A 22505-nucleotide genomic window follows, 5' to 3' on the forward strand; every position below is an offset into this window, starting at 1 on the left:
CCGCTCCTCTTCTGCAGCTCACGGCCCACTTGTCTTGGGCCTCTCACTTCTCGATCTAGTTTCAAGACCCTGTCGCCGCGCCGTCCCCAGAAACTCAATGGGCGGTGTCCCAGGCCCTGGCTGACGGCGCCGCTGCCCACCTGGCGACCTTGCCTGCCACTGAGGGTCAGTATCCAGCCGGTACCGGTTACCAGTTGCTGAGTGGACTCTGACTCATGGTGACTCCACGTGTGTCGGAGTAGAACTGTGCTCCATAGGGTTTAGGGTCTACAGTGGTTGGCTTCTTGGAGGTAGGCGCCTCTGGGTGGACTCGACCTCCAACCTTTCGCCAACTTTTTCGTTGGCAGCCGTGCAGGCAACCCTTTGCACCACCCAGGGACTCTCCAGCCCGTACCAATTCCTATTTTTAATACCTCTGGGAAGGAAAGAAAAAAAAAAAAAAGAATCCTCTCCCAGACTAGTTACTGGGTAAATCCATGCTCTGATCCTCTCCCTTGAACAAAAGTTTTCCACCATTGTCTACCACCACCACAATCATCTTTTTAATACGGCTGTTGCCATCAGCACCTGACTCAAGTCTCCCGTGGCTTCCTGCCCGGTGGGGTTTTGATTTTAACTAAGAATAAAGAAATGCTGAGTTTATCATGCATAAACTCGTTTAGTTTATTGCAAGATAGTCATGGCAAGGCACACTGAAGACCACAAGACGTTCCTTCAGGACTGAAGAATCTGAATTAACACTTGAATTACAATGTGAGTGCAATGATTACAGTCCCCATCTTTAGAATTCAGGCTTTTACCTCTTACCAGTGGTCGTGGGAGGAAGATTTGACCACATTTTGAACTTGAGCTTGGTGGAAGTTCCCATAGCTGGGTTCCGAGGACAGTGGTAGTGGACGTAGTCTTGATCTTAGTCTCTGGCAGGGTCTCCTCTTTGGAAAGTCAGAGTCTAGAGAGGGATCTTCTGCCTTCTGTCAAGGAATACACAGAAGTTGAGCGCTTATATATAATTTTATAACCTTGAACTTGCACAATAGGGCCTAGGTGATAGCGTGTTTAGTGTGTTACATCTTTTCTTCAAGGTCGGACACTCACTGTTGCGTTGTTAGAGATTAAGGGGTGGTTTTCTATACTCCTACTGCCTCGAGGCCACCTTATAGAAATAAAACTTTATGTTACATTTCGTTTATCATTTCAGGTATGTGTGAAGCCAATTTAGGGAGGTTGTTTATGACATAGCAAGCTCATATAGGGTTGCTGTGAGTCAGAATCAACTTGATGGCAGTGAATTCAGTTTTGGTTTTCTGGGTTTACGACATCACACATGCTTCATGTTCTATTTTTCTACCTTTAAATGCAGAAACTTTCTGCTTTTAAGTTACATTATAAGCAACTTGTGCATCTGTGGCTTAAGAGCGTTTATAGAAGCAAACCTAACAATGCTTGTACATAGAGAAACATAACACTGCCTTGGACATATGTGGTTTGAGAGCATTACAGAAATTGCATAATTTACCTAACATCCCCCATCATCGGGTTATAAAGCCCAAATTTCTAAGCTTCAATATGACCATTGTATGTGCCAAGTGAACTTAGAGACCTTACCAGCCTCTTCCAACATTTTCAGTATACAACTTGCGACCCCCACACACCCTTTCCAAGAAAGCAGTCTGGCTTTTTTCTCTTTAAATTTCACACCCTTACCCTTGCTTACCAGGTCCTTAGGTGGTGCAAAGAGTTTGGTCTCGGTTACTAACTCAAAAGTTGACAGTTCAAATCCACCCAGCGGAGCCTTGGAAGAAAGGCCTGGTGATAAGCTTCTGTAAGATTATACCCAGGCAAACCCTGTGGAGTTCTTTGAAGCACATCAGGTCACCACAAGTCAGAATGAACTTGACGGCAATGGGTTTGTTTTTGTTTTTTTACTAACCTGAAGGCTAGTGCTTCAAACCCACCCATCAGCACACAGAATATTACAGGCAAGAAAACCTTATGGAACAGTTCTACTGTGTAACCCATGGAGTTGCCATGAGTCAGAATCAACTCACCTGCAGTGGGTTTGGTGTTTTTCGTCTTTACCCTTGCTTAAACCCTCCATGGCTGCTAGTTGGTATGGGAGGAGGGGCCAGGCATCCAGCTGAGAATACATTTCCTGTAGTGGACATCTAAGGTGGACCCGGACGCAGCTGAGGAAGTCCTGGCTGTCCTCTGAGACAGGTGGGCAGAAAACAACAGTAGGTTTAAAGACAAGGGTGAAAGAGGAAGAAGTGAGCAGGTGCACAGCAGAACTCGGATGTACCTGGAAAGGCAGACCACCTGACCGTTAAAGAACGGGAGAGGAGAAGTGTGTGGATCCCCAAGGACTTGGCAGTTCTGGCTTTGGATCCAAGACAAGTGTCCTCACGAGTAACAGCCCTTTTAGTTGCGGTTTCTCACATAAGTCTTTGTTCCAGAGTACCTTAGTGGAGGAGGCACCAGCTTACTGTCCACCCCAACCCACAACGCAACGTAGGGGAACTTCACAGCTTCCTGCCTGGGGACCTTTGCCCACGTTCCCCCACCTGCACTGCCCTTTCCCCAGCTCCCCATGTTGAAATCCTATCTGTACTGCCAGGTCCCGCTTGTTACTGCCCCAACCCAAGTATGCCCACCTCCATTTTGCCCCTTAGCACCCTGAAACTTTTTATAGCACCACATTTGGAGTGGAATTAGAGTGATTTTCCTGTCGTAGAATGGAGCCGTGTTCCCTTTAAACCCGGCAAAGTGTGTACATTGTAGGTGTCGGAGTGAATCCAACTTAACGCACTAATGGAAGGTAAAAAGAATAGACATTAGCTGTCAAACAGTAACTGTTTCTCGAAGTCAGTTCTCAAGACTACTTAAAACCGAAATAAACAAAGTCTTGTTTGTGTAACGCAGGAGTCAGCATTTTTTTTCTGTGAAGGGCCAGACAGTCAATATCTTAACGTCTGTGAGCCACGTAGGTCTCTGCCACATATTTGTGTTTTGTTCTTATTTTTTAAACAATGCTTTAAAAATGTAAAGATCAATCTTAGCTCACAGGCTGTAGAAAGACAGGTATAATATACAGGTAAGAATGGAAATTGGTGTAAGCCACTGGTTAACGAACACTCGCAATTATATTTTTCCTTTTCCCAACACGGTGAGCCACCCCTGTTTTGTTATCGTGAATGGAAACTAACAAATGTCTACACTGCAGAAAGTGTGAGCAGTGGATTTGGAACCACAAACATGGATTCAAATTCTTAAGCAAGTTGACCTATTTGAGCTGGCTTCTTTTTTTTTTTTTTAAATAGAGAATTTGCTGTAATTTATGTTCAAACACACTAAGGACAGGGCTGAGTCCTTAGAATTTACTACACAGAGTAGTTATTGTTAACAATGTTTGATGACATCCATTTAGGAATATGGGTAGATGATGGATAGATAGGTAGATAGATACACAGATCCTTAGCATACTCATAGGAGGAAAAGAGTTTTGGCATTTTTCTTGGTAAACCTCAAAGAAAATCATACTAAGACTGGAGGAATGTCAGAATTCTCACCTCTACTAGTGGGGCCCCTGTGCCTGTGGAGTCCACTCAGCTGTTTACACGATCCAACTATAAAACACTGTAAATGACTGCAAAGGCATTCAACTGTGTTGATCATAACAAATTATGGATCACATTGCGATAATTGTGCTCATGAGGAACCTGTATATAGTCCAAGAGGCAGTGATTCAAATTAAACAAAGGGACACTTCCTGGTTTAAAATCAGCAAAGGTGTGCATCAGGGTTGTATCCTTTCACCATACTTACTCAGTCTGTACGCTAAGCAAATAGTCTGAGAAGCTGGACCGTATGAAGAAGAACGCGGTATCAAGATTGGAGGAAGATTCATTAACAACCTGCCATATGCAGATGACATAACCTTGTTTGCTGAAAGTGAAGAGGACTTAAAACACTTACTGATGAAGATCAAAGATTACAATCTTCAGTATGGATTACATCTGAGCATAAAACAAAAATCCTCACAACTGGACCAACGAGCAACATCGTGCTAAACAGAGAAACGATTGAGGTTTTCAGGGATTTCATTTTACTTGGATCCACAACCAAAGCCCATGCAAGCAGCAGTCAAGAAATCAACCGACATATTGCATTTGGCAAATCTGCTGCAAAAGAACCAAAGCCCATGCAAGCAGCAGTCAAGAAATCAAACGACACATTGCATTGGGCAATTCTGCTGCAAAAGACCTGTTTAAAGTGTTCAAAAGCAAAGATGTCGCCTTGAAGACTAAGATGTGCCTAACCCAAGCCATGGTGTTTTCAATTCCCTCATATCCATGCGAAAGCTGGACCATGAGGAAGGAACACGGAAGAAGAGTTGACGCCTTTGATTTTGTGGTGTTGGCAAAGAATATTGAATATACCATGGACTGCCAAAAGAACGACTAAATCTATCCTGGAAGAACTACAGCCAGAATGTTCCTTAGAAACAAGGATGTCAGACTGTGTCTCACATACTTTTGAACGTGTTATCAGGAGGGACCAGTCCCTGGAGAAGGATATCATGCTTGGTAAAGTAGAGGGTCAGCAAAAATGAGGAAGATCCTCAACAAGATGGAGTGACACAGTGGCTGCAACAGTGGGCTTAAACATAACAGTGATTGTGAGGGTGGTGCAGGACTGGGTGGTGTTTCGTTCTGTTGGGTCACTATGAGTCGGAGCCGACTGGCCAGCACCTAACAACGACCGTAAAACAAAGGCTCTGTTCTCTACCACATATCCTAATCATCACCTTCCAGAAACTTGGTAACTTCTTGAAACTGGAGCTTCAGAATGTAACAGATTTAATTTGTCAACATACATTTCCTCTGAAATGCCTAATAGATTTGATCTAAAAGTCAGTGAGCTTTGTATCAACATAAAATGGAAAGAACTTATTTAGAAGTTTTATATTTTGCTTTATGGAAAGAACATTCTTTCATTTGGTGCCTTTGCCCATAAGGAAAATATTTTCTTTTTTCTTTTAAAAAACTGACTGATCTTTTATGGAGTAGTTTGCAATCCTAACAGTCTACAATTTAGTGTTACTATCTGATTAAGTTATGTTGATTTCCAGATTTGTGATGTAATGCTAACAGATGCCCACAAGATGTCTGTCTTTCCCTGTGTGTTTTAGACATAAGTGGAATTCCCAACCATATTTATGACGTTTCAGCGCCTTCTTAGGGGAGAGGAGAGGCCATGCTCTGGGGCATCCTTGGGTGGAAGGCATTTTGAGGCCACCTCCTTGCCGTCAGCCCGTTCATGGTCCACCAGGCTGATCCTCAGGTGCCTTTGCCCCTGCTTTTCTTAGTATGTGAATTGTGCTGTTGTGGTTTTGATGTGTCCACAGAGCAGCAACAGACCCTGTACCTTTGCTTTCTGCACACTCTCACCCTCAGAGCGGTGTGAAGGCATGGGGGTGAACACGCTGCTTCCCCAGTCACTGATTTTACTCAGAAACCAGAGAAGAACCCATTTTTGTGTTAAAATAAGCACATTTTGAAGTAGAATGCGACATTGACAGGATTTGTAAAGATGAAGCAAATTTGTCCACCACCCTGGTGGTTGCGGTAGACCACCAGGGAGCACAGGTTCATTCCCGCCTGCCCTGTGGGGTATCTTGTGATATCTGGCAGGTGTGACAGCTTGTCCCCCGAGACCCTCCCTGCCGTCTCCAGGATTTGGAGGAGGAAAGGGAGGTGCTCAGAGACGGCAACAGGTGCGGAGGTGGAGGAAGGTTGACAGAGGACTCTTGGTGCAGTTGGAGTGCCAGGCCTTGTCCCACCTGCCCAGAGAAGAGGGTAGAGACGGGAGGACAGCGTTTCCCTTCTCCCTGGGCCAGGAAGGGGCCATGGCGTGAAGCACTCAGAGCTGGACGTGTGCCCTGGAGTGCCTCCAGCAAGAGAGGGGCTGAGGCTGGGGATGAGAGCTGTTCTGAGGGTAGGCATTTCTGTGCACGAGACAGTGGAAGGTCAGTGGTTTGAACCCACCAGTGACTCCATGGGAGAAAAGACCAGTCCGGTCTGCTCCCATAAAGATTACAGCCTAGGAAACCCTATGGGGAAGTTCTACTCTGGAATCAGCTCAGTGGGACCAAACGACAGGACGCTGCGGCGCTCTTAATGGAAGCTGTCCATGGCCTCCGTGGGCCCCCGGGGACAGCTAGGAGAGAGGAAAGGAACCTGACAGGTGTCCTGCTAGGTGCCCCAGGGCCAGACAGCCGGAAGACGGCACTCCTGCCTCCACCATCAGAACTGTGGTGCATGTCTGCCGCTGGAAGGGCCAGCTTGGAACATCTGTACCAGAACACCAGCGGCCGACCTGTCAGCAGCTCTCCAGCGCCTGTCTGAAGGGGTCTTACTTTACTCAAGCCTCTGTTTTCTACCCCTTCTCTCTATAACTCAAGCGTGGGAGCGAGGGACCCCCTCCACCGTCTTCACCACTGAGGTCGGCACCTAAACCAGCGCCTGGGCATCCTCAGCCCTCAGCGAGGGTTGTTAAATGAATGCATGAATTTGCTTCTCTCAACAACAAAGTAGATGTGCATTTGCAAGTGAATAACTGAGAGACAGAGTGCCCCAGGGAGAAGGTGGCTGAGCTGGGACTTCACCTGGAGTCCCTGAGCCCTGCAGTAGCCAGTGCACCACCCGGCATCCCATCCTGAGCCTGCACCTGGATGTATAGTTCTTTGTATCCCTTAGAAGCCAGCATAGTGCTTTGCAAACAGTAGGCTCACAGACAGTATTTTGTGCAGTGGAAAGAAAGGTGCCCGAGGCTGCAGCCTTGTGGAAATGCCTGACATCACACCTCCAGATTCTCCCTCTGGGCACTTAACTCCCTCCTCTGGCCGGAGAAGCCAAAATGTTGCTGACACAGCGCCTTCTCTCCGAAGATTCCCCCGATTCCATCTCTCCTCCACCCCACACCATTCCTGCCGGCCTGCCCCCATCCAGGTTTTCCAGTGGTGTCCTCCAGCGAGTATTCACCGTGCTGTGATTGTCCGCTCATAAGGGTCTGCTCCCAGCTCATGGGTGTGCTCCTGGACCTGGAGGCCACATCATATGCACCTCTTTTTTTTTTTTTTTATCCTCGCCATCATCTATCATTTAGCAAACGTTTACTGAATGAAAATGCATGCCAGGCACTGTCATAGAAGAGACAAACACCCCGCTTTCCCGGAGCTCATTCTCCAGCCTCCTGTTAGGCTCCTCCTCCCAGCTCTCCCGCCCTCGGGCGGCCCCTCAGTGCAGGCTTGTACCCCCAGCCTTCCTGTACCGAGACCAACGGCCCGGCCAGCCTCTGCCTCCTTCCAGCATCAGGGCGGGCTACAGGACTTACAGGCCCAGCGTAAAATGAAAATAAGCATTGAACTAAGTGCGGGTTGCTGTTCCGCTGCAAAGGTACATGCTGGGATGGGGGGGAACGCTGGGCGCCGCCATCTTCCTAACCATGCTTCAGGCCTGTCCCCACCCCCCTCACCCCGTCTCATCCCAGTACCTCCCCAGTCAGTAATACGGCTGATTCAGCATCACGTTCAAACTCATCTGGTGGTGGAAAGTAAGTGCGTTTTCGCCTTAGGTTGAATTCCTCTCTCCATTTTCTAAGCACCCTCCACCGTTTGTCCAGTCTAAAAATGTCAGCTGATCCATGTTCGCCTTCACCAAACCTTGCTCTTCTCTGGGGTCTTTCCTGTCTGCCGGTTCCTGTGCTGCCACCTCACTAGCTCTTCACCCCCATCTTACTTCCCTCTCTGTCCTCAGCCGGGGCTCGCGAGGAGGACTGCTGGGTGGCTCCGGTGATACCGCGAGGACAAGAGGGAGCTGTTCTCAGGGACCTCTAGTCCTCACCCCCACATCAGCCAGAGCAAATATGCTACCGGGCTTCCTCTATGGTGACGTCTAGAGGAAGGATTCACTCCCAAGAAGTTTGAGAAGCCCTTTCCTAGGGCCACTGCCGTGTCACAATCCAACGGAAAGCCTGTTGAGGGATCTGCTCTTGGGAAATTCAGCAGGACTTCTCCTAATAGAAGTCCTTACAAATAATCTCACTGTGGCCACCTCAAGGCTGTGTGGTTGGGCTCCTGCACAGTGGGGACAGGGGCAGGACTGAGACCTTTGAGAGGAGTCCCTGGGGACTCCAGGACAGCTTCAGGGTAAGGTGGGTTGATTGGCAGCACATTGAGGTGTTAAATCTGATTTGCTAATTCCTTTAGAGAGTTCCAACCTAACAGACATCTTCAGCGAAGGTAGCTCCTTTCAGATGGGTTTCATGGTTCCACCAACAAGAATCAAAACCATGGGTGGGAACAAGCACTAACATGGCCCAGGTGAGCCATCCTCCCTTCTCCTGTTCCCGCTGGCTCCTCTCCTGTCCGGCCTTCTCACAGCCCTTGAAGATTATACCAATGTGCTCAGTCCCTACCCCCCGCTTCTGCCACCCTATTAGATCTGGCAGATATTCAAAACTTCCTGCAAACATCTAGCCAGATGTTCATACAGCTTCAAACCATGCCTCGTTCTACTATTGTTCTGAGGCTATGAATAGTTTGTGTCCTTTTATTACCTCCTTTTGGGGTCATTCCATCCCAGCCCCTTCAGTTTCCATGCTCTCTGAGCCAAATGGGTTTGGTTCCCTCAGCCTCTGCTGGTGTGTCTTACGTCCTCACCGTCTGCGAGGAGGACCGACCATGCAGAGGATTTGTGTTCGCATGATGCCTACTGATTCCTGGATCCCTCTCTTAGAATCACTGTTCTGCTGCAGTCTGAAAGGCACCACGTTTGCTAATTCAACCGAAACATCTCCCACACCAACATCCACATTCAACACGATTTCACCATCATCTCTTTAAGGTTACTAAATGTGAGTGGTGAATCCTGTCCAGGGTTTTGCACAAAATGGCCCCGTGGTGTCTTCAGTCCCATCCGAGGAAATATTTTCCCGCATTTGTGAGTTTGGCCACAGGGTGGGCTAGGAGGACCTGGAATGGCAGCTGCCCTGAAGTGGGTCTCTAAAGGACTTGGGTAAGTGGCCACATGCTGCAGACTGGCACTGTGCACCAGGGTTCCTCCGCTGCGGACATCTGGGGCCGGGTGATTCCTTGTGTTGGGGGGCCGGGCGTCCTGTGCACTGTCGGATGCTGAGCAGCATCCTGGCCTCCACCCACGACATGCTACCACCTTGTGACAATCAGACTCTCTCCAAACACTGACAGACATCTCTGAGATATGGGGCAAAACTGCCCCCAGTTATGGTAGTTGCTTTAATTTTCTTGGTTGCTGGAAGGGGAAGGATGGAATCAAGGGAGGGATTCCTTAAAGATGCAGGGTGGGCATCACTGCATTGAGTTCCCCCCTTACAAAACTTATACAGCAGCATGGGACTCTGCTAACTGGCACCCTTTCCTCCTTGGCCCCGTGTCTTCCCTGGGCCTTGCGGCACCCTCACACTGGATGCTTCTCCCACCTGCACAGGCTCCTCCGTCTCTCGTTGGACCTCCAACTGGGAGTGGGCCCTGAAGCTCTGTCCTCGGACCTTCTCTTCCCTCTCAACACTCACTCCCTAGGCAATGCGCTTGACACACCATCTGAAGTGACCCAGGCTGACGCACGGACCTAACTCCACCTGCCTACCTGCCCTGTCTACTCAGAGGTACAAGAGGCAGCTTAAACTCAGCATGAGCCAAATCAAACTCCTGCTCATCAACCCCACACTTGCTTTCCTCACAGCTTCTCCAGCTCAGTTAACAGTGGCTCTGTTCTCCTGGGGTCTCCCCCACCCCTTTCTTCACTGACACCTGGCTATCCAGAGAGCTGGTCACCTGGACAGTCACACAGATGCAGCCCTTCCACTTCGCCTCATGCACACTGGCCCTGCTGTAGTCCTCTCCCACTGTCCTGTGGGATTTTATCTCAGAAAATAAATACTCAGGTTTATCATGCATAAACTCATTCAGTTTATTGCAAGGTAGTCATGGCCAGTGACCACCTTATGAGTAGCAGTGGAATATTGTCTGATAGAGTCCCAGAACTTGAGCTCTTCAGTTTGGAAGGCACTCAAAATATGACTTGGCAAGAGCTGCCTTATCAAAGTAGAGTCAAATTTAATGATGTGGATGCAGTAAAGCTTTCAGGATGGACCTTCATTTGCTGATGTGGCATGACTAAAGTGGGGGAGAAACAGCTGCCAACCTCCATTAATAATCAGAATGTGGAATGTGCGAAGTATGAATCTAGGAAAATTAGAAGTTGTTAAAAATGAAATGGGATGCTTGAAGATCAATATCCTAGGCATTAGTGAGCTGAAATGGACTGGTATTGGCCATTTTGGATTGGACAATCATATAGTCTACTATTCCTGGAATGACAAATTGAAGAGGAACAATGTCACAATCATTGTCAAAAAGACTATTTCAAGATGTATCCTGAAGTACAACGTTGTCAGTGATAGGATAATGTCCATATAACTACAAGGAAGACCAGTTAATACGACTATTTATTCAAATTTACACACCAACCACTAACACCAAAGATGAAGAAATTGAAGATTTTTACCAACTTCTGCAGTATGAAATTGATCAAACATGCAATCAAGATGCATTGATAATTGCTGGTGATTGGAATGCAAAAATTGGAAATGAAGAAGAAGAATCAATAGTTGGAAAATATGGCCTTGGTGACAGAAACAATGACAGAAATCATGTGATAGAATTTTGCAAGACCAATGATCTATTCATTGGAAATACCTTTTTTCTACAACATAAATGGCAACTATACACGTGGACCTCACCAGATGGAATACACAGAAATCAAATCAACTACATTTGTGGAAAGAGACAATGGAGAAACTCAATATCATCAGTCAGAACAAGGCCAGGAGGCTACTGCGGAACACACCATCAATTACTCATATATAAATTCAAGTTGAAGCTGAAGAAAATTAAAACAAGTCCATGAGAGCCAAAGTAAAATCTTGAAGATATCCCACCTGAATTTAGAGACCATTTCAAGAATAGATGTGACACATTGAACAATAATGACCAAAGACTAGACGAGTTGTGTGGGATGACATCAAGGACATCATAAATGAAGAAAGCAAGAGGTCATTAAAAAGACAGGAAAGAAAGAAAAGACCAAAATTAATGTCAGAAGAGACTCTGAAACTTGCTCTTGAACGTCAAGTACTTAAAGTGAATAAAAGAAAGAATGAAGTAAAAAAGTTGAACAGAAGATTTCAGAGGGCAGATTGAGAAGATAGTAAAGTATTATAATGAAATGTGCAAAGACCTGGAGTTAGAAAATCAAAAGGGAAGAACGTGCTCAGCATTTCTCAAGCTGAAAGAACTGAAGAAAAAATTCAAGCCTCAGAGTTGCAGTATTGAAAGTTTCCATGGGGAAAATATTAAATGACACAGGAAGCATCAAAAGAAGATGAAAGGAATGCACAGAGCCACTGTACCAAAAAGAACTGGTTAACGTTCAGCCCTTTCAGGAGGTAACATGATCAAGAGCCGATGGTATCGAAGGAAGATGTCCAAACTTCACTGAAGGCACTGTTGAAAAATAAGGCTCCAGGAGCTGACAGAATACCAATTGAGATATTTTAACAAACAGATGCAACAGTGGAAGTGTTTATTTGTCTATGCCAAGAAATCTGGAAGACAGCTACCTGGTCATCCGAGTGGAAGAGATCCATATTTGTGCCCATTCCAGAGAAAGGTTATCCAACAGAATGTGGAAAGTATCAAACAATATCATTACTATGATATGCAAGTAAAGTTTTGCTGAAAATAATTCAAAAGCAGTTGCAGCGGTACGTCAACAGGGAACTGCCAGAAATTCAAATCTGAATCAGAAGAGGACGTGGAATGAGGGATATCGTTGCTGATGTCAGGTGGATCTTGGCTGAAAGCAAAGAATACCAGAAAGATGTTTACCTGTGTTTTATTGACTATGCAAGGGCATTTGACTGTGTGGATCGTAACAAATTCTGGATAGCAACGTGAAGAATGGGAATTCCAGAACACTTAATTGTGCTCATGCTGAACTTGTACATATTCCAAGAAGCAGTCATTCGAACAGAACAAGGGTATACTGTGTGGTTTAAAATCAAGAAAGTTGTGCTTCAAGATTGTATCTTTTCACCATACTTATTCAATCTGTATGCTGAGCAAATAATCCAAGCAACTGGACTATATGAAGAAAAAATGTGGCATCTGGATTGGAGGAAGACTGATTACTAACCTGTGATATGCAGATGACACAACCTTGTTTGCTGAAAGTGAAGAAGAATTGAAGCACTTAAGATGAAGATCAAAGACCACGGCCTTCAGTATGGATTACACCTCAACATAAAGAAAACAAAAATCCTCACAACTGGAGCAATAAGCAACATCATGATAAACGGAGAAAAGATTGAAGCTGTCAAGGATGTCATTTTAACTTGGATACACAATCAGCGCACATGGAAGCAGCAGTTAAGAAACAAACTAAGTATTGCATAATGAAAATCTGCTGCAAAAGATCTTTTTAAGGTGTTAAAAATCAAACATATCACTTTGAGGATTAAAGTACACCTGACCAAAGCCGTGGTGTTTTCAATCGCCTCCTACGCACGTGAAAGCTGGACAATGAATAAGGAAGACCAAAGAAGAATTAATGCATTTGAATTACAGTGTTAGCAAAGAATATTGAATATAACGTGGACTGCCAGGAGAACAAACAAATCTGTCTTGGAAGAAGTACAACCAAAATGCTCCTTAGAAGCAAGGATGGCGAGACTTCATCTCACGTATGTCGAACATGGTATGGGGAGGGACCATGCCCTGGAGAAGGACATCATGCTTGGTAGAGCATCAGCGATAAAGAAGACCCTCAGTGTAATAGACTGACACAGTGGCTGCCACTGTGAGCTCAAACATAGTAACGATTGTGAGGATGGCGCAGGACTGAGCAGTTTTTTGTTCTGTTGTACATAGGGTCACTATGAGTCGGAAGGGACTGGACTGCACCTCACAAACAACAACAGCCATGACAAGGCAGGTAAGTAAGACCTCACAACGTTTATGTAGAACTGGAAAATCAGAATTAACAATTGCAAAGTCAGCGCAATGGTTAGAGTACAAATCTTTAGATTTAGGCATTTACCTTTAACGAGTGGTCTTGGGAGAAGGCTTTACAATGGCTCCGACTTGTGGGAGGTCCCTCGTAGCCAGGGTCTGAGATTGGCAGTGGTTGGCAGAGTCTCAGCAGGCTCTCAGTCTTCAGAGAGAGTAAGAGACTGGAGAAAGATCTCTTCTGACAAAAATGGCTGCCCACTCTGGTCCCCCAAAGTCTGTCCCCACAGTTCAGTCCAAATGATGTTTTAAAACCGTAAGTCAAATCAGATCCCTCCTTGGATCAAGAAGGAATACAATGGCAGCCTTGCAAATCATGCTACCTCTCTGTTCTCATCCCTACCCCTTCCCTCCACCCTCCAAGCCAGCCATGTTGTCTTCTCCCTGTTCCTTCTCAGGCAAGTCTTCCTCCATCAAGGTCTCAGTGTTTGCTCTTCCTCACTCAGAATGCTCTTCTAACACCTGTTGGCCTCTCTACCTCACCTCACTCACAGCTCTGCTCCAACACTACCTCATCAGAGGAGGCTGCCTGGCAAGCCTGTCCTACGCTGCCATTTCTGCCTCTCCTCACCACCTGACATTACCTGTATGCTTGTTGGCTGCCTCCCTTCTGAGAATGGATGCTCCATGAAAAGTGTTGTTGTGTTAGCTGCCATCAAGTTGACCCCTGACTCATTGCGCCATTGTGCACAATGGAACTAAATGTTGCCCAATCCTGTGCCATTCCTATAATTGGTTTCAGATCAGACCGTTGTGATCCACAGGGTTTTCACTGGCTGGTTTTCAGAAGTAGATCTTTATGTCTTTCTTCCTAGTCCATCTCAGTCTGGAAGCTCTGCTGGAATCTGTTCAGCATCATAGCAACGTACAAGCCTCCGCTGAGAGATGGGTGGTGGCTGTGTATGAGGTGCATTGGCTGGGTTTCAAAGCCGGGTCTCCTGCACAGAAGCAAGAATTCTATCACTGAGCTTTACAGCCATGGCCCCAGCATCTAGGTCTTGCCACACACGGGGCAGACATTCAGCAAATGGTTGTTGACAGAATCAATAAGTGAGCGCATTAATAAATGTTTGAGCTGATTTCATGATAAAAGTATAACCGAGTGAGGTAAAAAACCAAGAGCGAATGTTGTGGACAGTGGAAATGACAATGGAAAGGCTCCAAGTCGAGTGAATTTGGTGGGTCAGAGCATCAGAAAGGAGCTCAGGGAGCTGGAGTGTGGTGAGCAAGGGGCCACTGGTCTTTCTGAATTGGGATGAGAGCGGTACGCACAGGCCAGATCTTGCAGGGTCTCGTCAGCTGTGGTAGAATTGCTTTAGATTTTATTTTAAGCCCAACAGGAGGTCCCTGAAGAGTTTTAAGGAAGGGGAGTGGCATTATCTGAATTACATTCAAAAGTTTTTATTCTGGCTTTCATATGGAAGTAGCCTGGGAGAAGGCAGAGTACCTCAGTTCCCTCTAGCTCTGCGTAACACAAATACCACAAGTGGGTGACTTTAAAGAACAGAAATTTACTGTCTCACAGTTCCGGAGGCTGAAAGTCCAAATTAGGGTCTTGTCTGTGTCAATTATTTCCTCACGGGTGCTCCTGGGAGTTCCATGGTTTTTTGGCGATCCACACGTGGTATCTGCCTACACCATGCATGTGTGTTTTGGTGTCTAATCTGTTCTTTTTTTTACCTCAGAAGTGGTTAGATTTAGGACCCACCCTACTTGAATATCCTTTCGCATAACAAAGAAAACCCTATTTGCAAACAGAATCACATCCACGGGTATACCCATTGCTGTCGAGTCGATTCCGACTCATAGCCACCCTATAGGACAGAGTAGAACTGCCCCATAGGGTTTCCTAGGCTGTAATCTTTATGGAAGCAGACTGCCACATCTTTCTCCCTCGAAGCAGCTGGTGGGTTCAAACAGCCGACCTTTCAGTTAGCAGTCAAGCGCTTTAACCATTGTGCCACCAGGGCTCTCCACAGATATAGGGGCTAGAATTCCAACACATGTTCAGTCTATGACATGGAGGAAGGAGCAGAGAGACCAGTTTTGGGAACACTGCAGTGGTACAGGGAACAGAGGACAGGGCATGGCCAAGTTGAGTGGAGCAAGAATGGAGGTGGATGGGGTGTAGACAAACATTGTTAGTGTTGACAAAGTGGGCTCCGGGATCACATAAGGGACTAAGAGGTTCTTGAATTCTGGGGATTCTGGCTTGAGCCACAAAGGGGTGAGGACGCAGGAGGTGTCATTTCCCAAGGTCTGAAAGAAGAAACTGCTCTGGGCAGGAGATCACAGACGTATGTTTGCAATTTCAAAGAGCTTGTTTACTTTCTCTCTGGATTTAACAGTAAAGGATAACACGATGAAATTATCTGGACCCCAGAGTGACAAAAACTTTTTGAAAAGTAATAACAAGTGTTGAGTTTCTTAGTGACCTTAAGAAGCCGTGATTCTTAGAAGTTCCTTATATCAGAAACTGATGATTCACACGCGGAATCAGGGTTGTTTTGATCTAAGACCATGAGAAGAGAGTACATTCCGTACTTAATGGGCGCAGTCGTGGTTCGGTGGTAGAATTCTCGCCCTCCACGCGGGAGACCCAGGTGTTCGATTCCTGGCTGCTACGTCTCATGCACAGCCATGACCCGTCTGTCAGTGGAGGCTTGTGTGTCGCTATGATGCTGAACAGGTTTCAGTGGTGCTTCTAGACTAAGACAGACTAGGAAGAAAGGCCTGGCAATCTGCTTCTGAAAATCAGCCAGTAAAAACCCTACAGATCACAACAGTCCAGTCTGCAACCGATCACAGTGATGGTGCAGGACCAGGCAGCATTTCGTTCCGATGTGCATGGGGTCACCGTGACTCAGGCTGACTCGACAGCAGCTGACGACAACAGCTGTAATTTATTAAGGCAGTAAATTATTGCCAAGGAGAGAAGCATATCTTTCATCTAGAATAAATGTCTGACAATTGTTTGAATTTTAGATAAAGTGATACCAAACATCTTTGGCCAGAAGTTTCCTTGTAGTCTCATCCCCAAGCTGTGATAGAAATAAAAATGGTGCCAAACTTTAACAATACATTTCAGATATGTGTTGGAAGCTCCAAGCCTTTTACATGATAATTCAACATGTATCAGGGTGAAAAAAATATCTTTGCTTTATATTCATCATTAAAAAAAGGAAATATGAACCCCATATGTCTCTAGATGTATCCTATTGAATTGGTTGTTATATTCTAAATTTCTGTTAAGAGGCTAGGGACCTTATGATGTTGTGAAAATATTTAAATATCTGTGTAAGCACAGAAGAGAAATCTCTTTGAAAATTCAGAAAAAAGATCAAAGAGGAACTTTTGTGAAGGTAGATCATATCCCAATCAAGCTCTAGAAGTATGCATTGCAAGTTATCAATATATCCTTGCTTTTAAGAACAAGCTGAGGCATTCAAAAAGTTATGTGGAAGGGAAGAAGGAAGGGCAAGGGATGATGCTTCCTTTTTTCTTTTAAAAAATATAAACATGGGAAGTTTTTTAAATTGTGCTTTAGATGAAGGTTTTCTGAGCAAATAGTTTCTCATTAAACAATTAATATGCATATTGTTTTGTGACATTGGTTGCCAACCCAGTGACGGGTCAACACCTTCCCCTTCTTGACCTTGGGTTCCCGGTTTCTATTTATCTGGCTTTCCTGTCCCCTCCTGCCTTCTGGTCCTTGCCCCTGGGCAGGTGTGCCCATTTAGTCTCGTTTTGTTTTATGGGCCTGTCTAATCTTTGGCTGAAGGGTGAACTTTAGGAGTGAATTCAATAGTGAGTTAAAAGGGTGTCCCGGAGCCATACTCTCAGGGTTTCTCCAGTCTCTGTCAGGCCAATAAGTCTGGTCTTTCTTTGTGAGTTAGAATTTTGTTCTACATTTTTCTCCAGCTCTGTCCGGGACCCTCTATTGTGACCCCTGTCAGAGCAGTCGGTGGTGGTAGCCAGGCACCATCCAGCTGTACTAGACTCAGTCTTGTGGAGGCCGTGGTAGTTGTGGTCCATTGTCCTTTGGACTAATCTTTCAATCATGGGAACTTTTGATTGCACAAAGTTATCTGAGTTTCCACTGAGGCCAAGTAATAATATCACTTGGAAATTATTCAACTGTCAGAAACAGCCTAATTTTATTTTAAAGGAATTCGTTGGCTCATATAACTGGACGGATGCAGTGCTCAGTGGGTCTGACCTTTTAGGTCTGTCAGTGATCAGACAGACACTGTCTTCATAGTTAACAAGGACCTGTGATGGATGACAGCAGCTTCTCCGTCTTCACTCTCTGGGTTCTCACCCAATAGGAGCGAGAGTATCTGTCCCTGCTACGAGCCAGTACCAGTTGCTGTCACGCCAACGCCTTTTCATGGCGACCCCATGTGCCAGAGTAGAACTATGCTCTCTGGGGTTCTCAGTGGCTGAATTTTCAGAAGTAGATCCCCAAACCTTTCTTCTGAGGCACCTGTGGGTAGACTCGAACGCCAGCCTTTTGGTTAGCAGCTGAGCGCATTAAACGTTTGCATCACCCAGGTATGCTCCTGCTATGAGCAAACACAAATCCTGCATTTCACTTTGCTTGGCTCATCTAGGTCAGGTGCTCACACCTGAACCAATGTCTGTGGCTGGGAGAAGCCTAGGCCTGGGTCAAGTGTCCTGCTCGACAGCCACCTCCCCCTCCGCCCTGTCCTCTGGGCTGTGTTGGTGAGGGCTGGAGACCTGGGTGGAATAGGTAGAAGAACAGATGCTGGGCATCATATCACACACGTTGCTGTTACAATGGACTTGACGTGACCATTCCGCCCCACTTCTGGTTCCCACTTTGTGGGAAGGACGGAAAAATGGCCTATCTTAGTTTCCTTGGGCTGCGGTAACACAGGTACTACACGTGGGTGGCTTTAAAGAACAGACGTTTATTCCCTCCCAGTTCAGAAGGCTGCAAGTCCAAATTCAGAGCATGACTCGAGAAGAAGGTTCCCCTTTGTCTCTTTCAGCTTCTAGTAGCTGCCGGCGAGCTTTGTGGGTGCATCTGTCTCCATCGTCTACTTCCGATTCTGCCTGTGTGGGTCTCTGCGTCCGTTTCGCTCGTTATAACTCGTCATGAGAGTCAGAACCCACCCTACTCGGGTATGACCTAGTTAACATAACAGAGACAACCCTATTTCCAAACAGGATCATACTTACAGGTAGAAGGGCCAGGGTTTCAGTATCTGTTTTGCGGGGCACCATTCAATCCATAACGTCCTCTGGGTAGCCAGTGGCCCCGTTTCTTCCTAAGGGGGTGAGCACAGTAGTCTGGCCCAATGTCATTTCCCGCAGTTTGAGAGGCAGGAGCAGAGGCAGCTTTTGGGTTCCTGGGCTGCAGCTAAGGCCTATGTCTCTGAAGATCAGATAGACACTGTCTTCGTGTTAATAAATATTCATGATGGGTTACAGTCGCTCCTCCGTCTGCGTCCCCCTGGGTTCTCATCCAATAGGCCTCTTGAGTCCTCGTCTTCCTCGTTGTAGGAGAAGCAACAGCCCTTCAAACAAAGGCTCTCCAGGGTTGACCTGGAGGGCCAGTGCACAGCCCACTCCTCTAGCCCTTGGGTCCTGTTTTAAGCAGCTAATCCCTTGCATTCAATCCCTTTCTGTTGAAAAGAGCTAGTGACTCCCTGTTCTTGCTGTTTGGCCTGGATCTGGCCTGCTGCACCGTCTCCCATTGCTTTGGAAGGAGAAACACAAACTGCATCCGAGCTCTTGGTCTTCTTCCCCAAACTGGTCCCCGCCTGTGTTCCTTATGTCAGTCAGTGATACGTCATTCCCCGTCAACGCTCAGGTCGCTTTTTTCCTTCAGACTCTCTGATCTCCTTTTCTTCCTTCTTGTCCACACTACCGTCCGCGTCAGTCAGGCAGGTTCCATCCCTGCACGTGGATCCCAGCAGTAGGCTGTTAGCTCATGTTGTGACCTCAGACTTATCTCATCCCATCCATCTGTCATAGCACCGTCAGGGATTAAAGCAGTTTTTTTAAAACAAGCAACAACAAAAGCGAGTTGTTCCCTCGTCCAAAATACTCTGCCATTAAGGGACAAAGTCCCAATGCCCTGGCTTAGCATCCTCCCCCATAATTCCAGCACGCCTTTTACATTTTATTACCAATTAGTACATTAAACCAACCCTCAGTCTCCCAAACATGCCTAGATCATCTTACTTCAAGTCCTCATTTCAAATATCTCCCTCATGGAGAGTGTTGACTGTGCATATCTACATCTGTCCAAATCTGCCACCTTTGATTGCCAAGTCTCACCTCTTCCATGAAGCATTCCCTGAATTAGCTCACTCATAATAATTACTCTAGGCTATTAACTCCTTGCTGTTGGATGCTTTGGAATGGATTTCAACTTACAGTCCTACAACTGGCCCATAGGGTTTTCTAGGCTATAATCTTTATGAGAGCAGATTGTCAGGTCTTTCTCCCAAGGAGCCGCTGGGTAGGTTTGAACCACCAATCTTTTGGTTAGCAGACAAGCTCTTAACTGTTGCACCATCAGGACTCCGTAATACTAAGTCCTACAGGTTTAAAATACAGCTGAGTCATGCACTTAGCCTCATACCGCCTTGGGCTATCTCCTGGTTTTTCTTCTTGGGCCTCTCTGCACCGTTTAATACGCAGGGCTTCACGCCTTAGAACCACGCGTTACCACTGTGTCTTTCAAAGTGTATTGCAAGTCCATCCACGAAGCAGGCTTTAATCCATAATCATTTGACTGAAGTGAGCACATGGGAATAGTGGATGGGGAAGGGCAGCTTGTAGACTCAACCCTGGAGGGCAGGTCACATACTTCAACTTCTACCATCAGCTCTGTTATGCATCTCTCATGTGCCTGGAGATGTTTTGTTCACTTGTGTTTCCTAGCTTCTGCCCACAAAGTGAGGGTCAGTTTTGAGTCACTCTGCAGGAATGCCGGCAAGTACGATGGTTATTTGTAAAGTACCTGGTTTTGCACAGGTAAAAGGAGTGACATGAAGAGGCAGTGCAGTGTTCTTTATGAAGTTTGTCCTAGACACGCATCTAAAATTTGAGAAAAGCTAAAGGAATTCAATACAGTTTAAACTCGACAAACATGATCTATTCTCCTCGAACCAAGTCGTGCTGATTTAGCAAATTTTGTTCCTGGCAGAGTTCACGTTGTTGATTCACTTATCTAAAAGTTTTTCATCCTTCTTTTGGAGGGGAAATTCCTATCTACCGCTAAACCAAAACCAAACCCGTTGCCGTAGCATCGATTCCTACTCATAGCGACCCTATAGGACGGGGCAGAACTGCCCCATAGGGTTTCCAAGAAGCAGCTGGTGGATTTGAACCGCCGACCTTTTGGTTAGCAGCTGAGCTCTTAACTACTGGGCCACCAGGGCTTGATAAACTCCTGTGTGTTGCATGATCTCGTGTAAACACCTCCCTATGGAAGTCCCTACAGAGTAAGGGTTCCTGTAGGAATCTCTAAGTCCCCGCTCTACCTTAGGTCACTGAACATCTGTGTCCTGAGTGCCTGCTCCAGGCTGGTCACTGCTCTGGGGATGCAGAGACAGAAGGAGACACAGTTCCTGTCCTCAGGTGTTCACATCCTGGGTGGTGACACCCACAGAGAGTTAGGGTGCCTTCTGCTGGCATGATGGCAGAGTCGCCGAGGGGCAGGGCAGGCTAGGGGACATGGTTCTCACTGGATCTCCAGGAAGATAACTCTTGGATTCCAAGTTGAGGGCTTAGAAGGGATTTTTCCAAGAAGAGAGTGACTAGAGATCAGGCATTCCTGCTAGAGGGAACGGCTCCGGCGAAGGTGCTGGACATGAAGGTACTGGCTTAGTGGTGAGTAACAGCGTGTGGCCATAGGGTCGGATGGGTAGGGAGAAATTCGGGGACATCAAACAAATGTGGATTATGGGGATCTTAAAATTCTAGGAAGGAATTTGGGCACCCAGGACACCACATTTTATGGGAAGTCAGAGAAGGGAAGGGTCTTGTATAACAATTGGGACCTCCGAAGATGAGAGCTTTCTCTGGACAGATTTTTTTCTGTGGGTCAGGGATAACACACAAGGAGTAGAATGGTGAACTTCTGTCAACATGTACATTTATCTGTATGTATTGTAGAAGTCTGCAAAGTACAGCAGCAAATCAAACAGCAGCTAAGGCACTTGCTTTCTAGAAATGCTAGGGGGTATTATGGTATTGTGGAAAGACCTCGAGTCTTAGGACACAGCTACTTACTGTGAGGCCTTGGCCAATTAATCTCTGAGAGGGTCTTTATTTATCCATCTGTAAAATGGGGGTACATCCACAGGGAACTGCCAGAAATTCAAGCCAGATTCATAAGAGGACGTGGAATGAAGGATATCAGTGTTGATGCCAGATAGATCTTGGCTGAAAGCAGAGAATACCAGAAAGATGTTTACCTGTGTTTTATTGACTATGCAAAGGCATTGACTGCATGGATTATAATCAATGCCCACGGAAGCAGCAATCAAGGAATCAAACGGCAATATTGCATTGGGCAAATCTGCTGCAAAACCCACTGTCATTGAGTCTATTCCAGCTCATAGCAACCCCACAGGACACAGTAAACTGCCCCATAGGATTTCTAACTCTGTCAATCTTTACAGAAGCAGACTGCCACATCTTTCTCCTTCAGAGTGGCTGGTGTGTTCAAACTGCTGACCTTTCGGTTAGCAGCTGACCACTTAACAATTACATCACCAGGCTCCTTTTAACATCTGCTGCAAAAAAGCTCTTTAAAGTGTTAAAAAGCAAAGATGTCAGTCACTTTGAGGACCAAGGTGTGCCTGACCCAAGCCATGGTGTTTTCAGTCGCCTCATATGTATGTGAAAGCTGGACAGTGAATAAGGAAGACCGAAAAAAAAACGATGCCTTTGAATTATAGTATTGGCAAAGAATATTGACTATACCATGGACTGCCAGAAGAATGAACAAATCTGTCTTGGAGGAAGTACAGCCAGAATGCTCCTCACAAGCGAGAACGGTGAAACTTTGTTTCACATACTTTGGACATGTTATCGGGAGGGATCAGTCCTTGGAGAAGGACATCTTGCTTGGTAAAGTAGAGAGTCAGCGAAAGAGAGGAAGACCCTCAATGAGATGGATTGACACGGTGGCTGCAACAGTGGGCTCAAATACAGCAATCATTGTGAGGATGGTGCAGGACCGGGCAGTGTTTCATTCTGTTGTACATGGGGTCACTGTGAGTCTCAAGTGACTTCAGGACACCTAACAACAACCACAAAAGCTGACAAGATGTTTCTTTGTGCCACATTATTTGCA

This window comes from Trichechus manatus, unplaced genomic scaffold, assembly GCF_000243295.1.
Source record: "Trichechus manatus latirostris isolate Lorelei unplaced genomic scaffold, TriManLat1.0 scaffold00072, whole genome shotgun sequence".
Classification (NCBI taxonomy): Eukaryota; Metazoa; Chordata; class Mammalia; order Sirenia; family Trichechidae; genus Trichechus; species Trichechus manatus.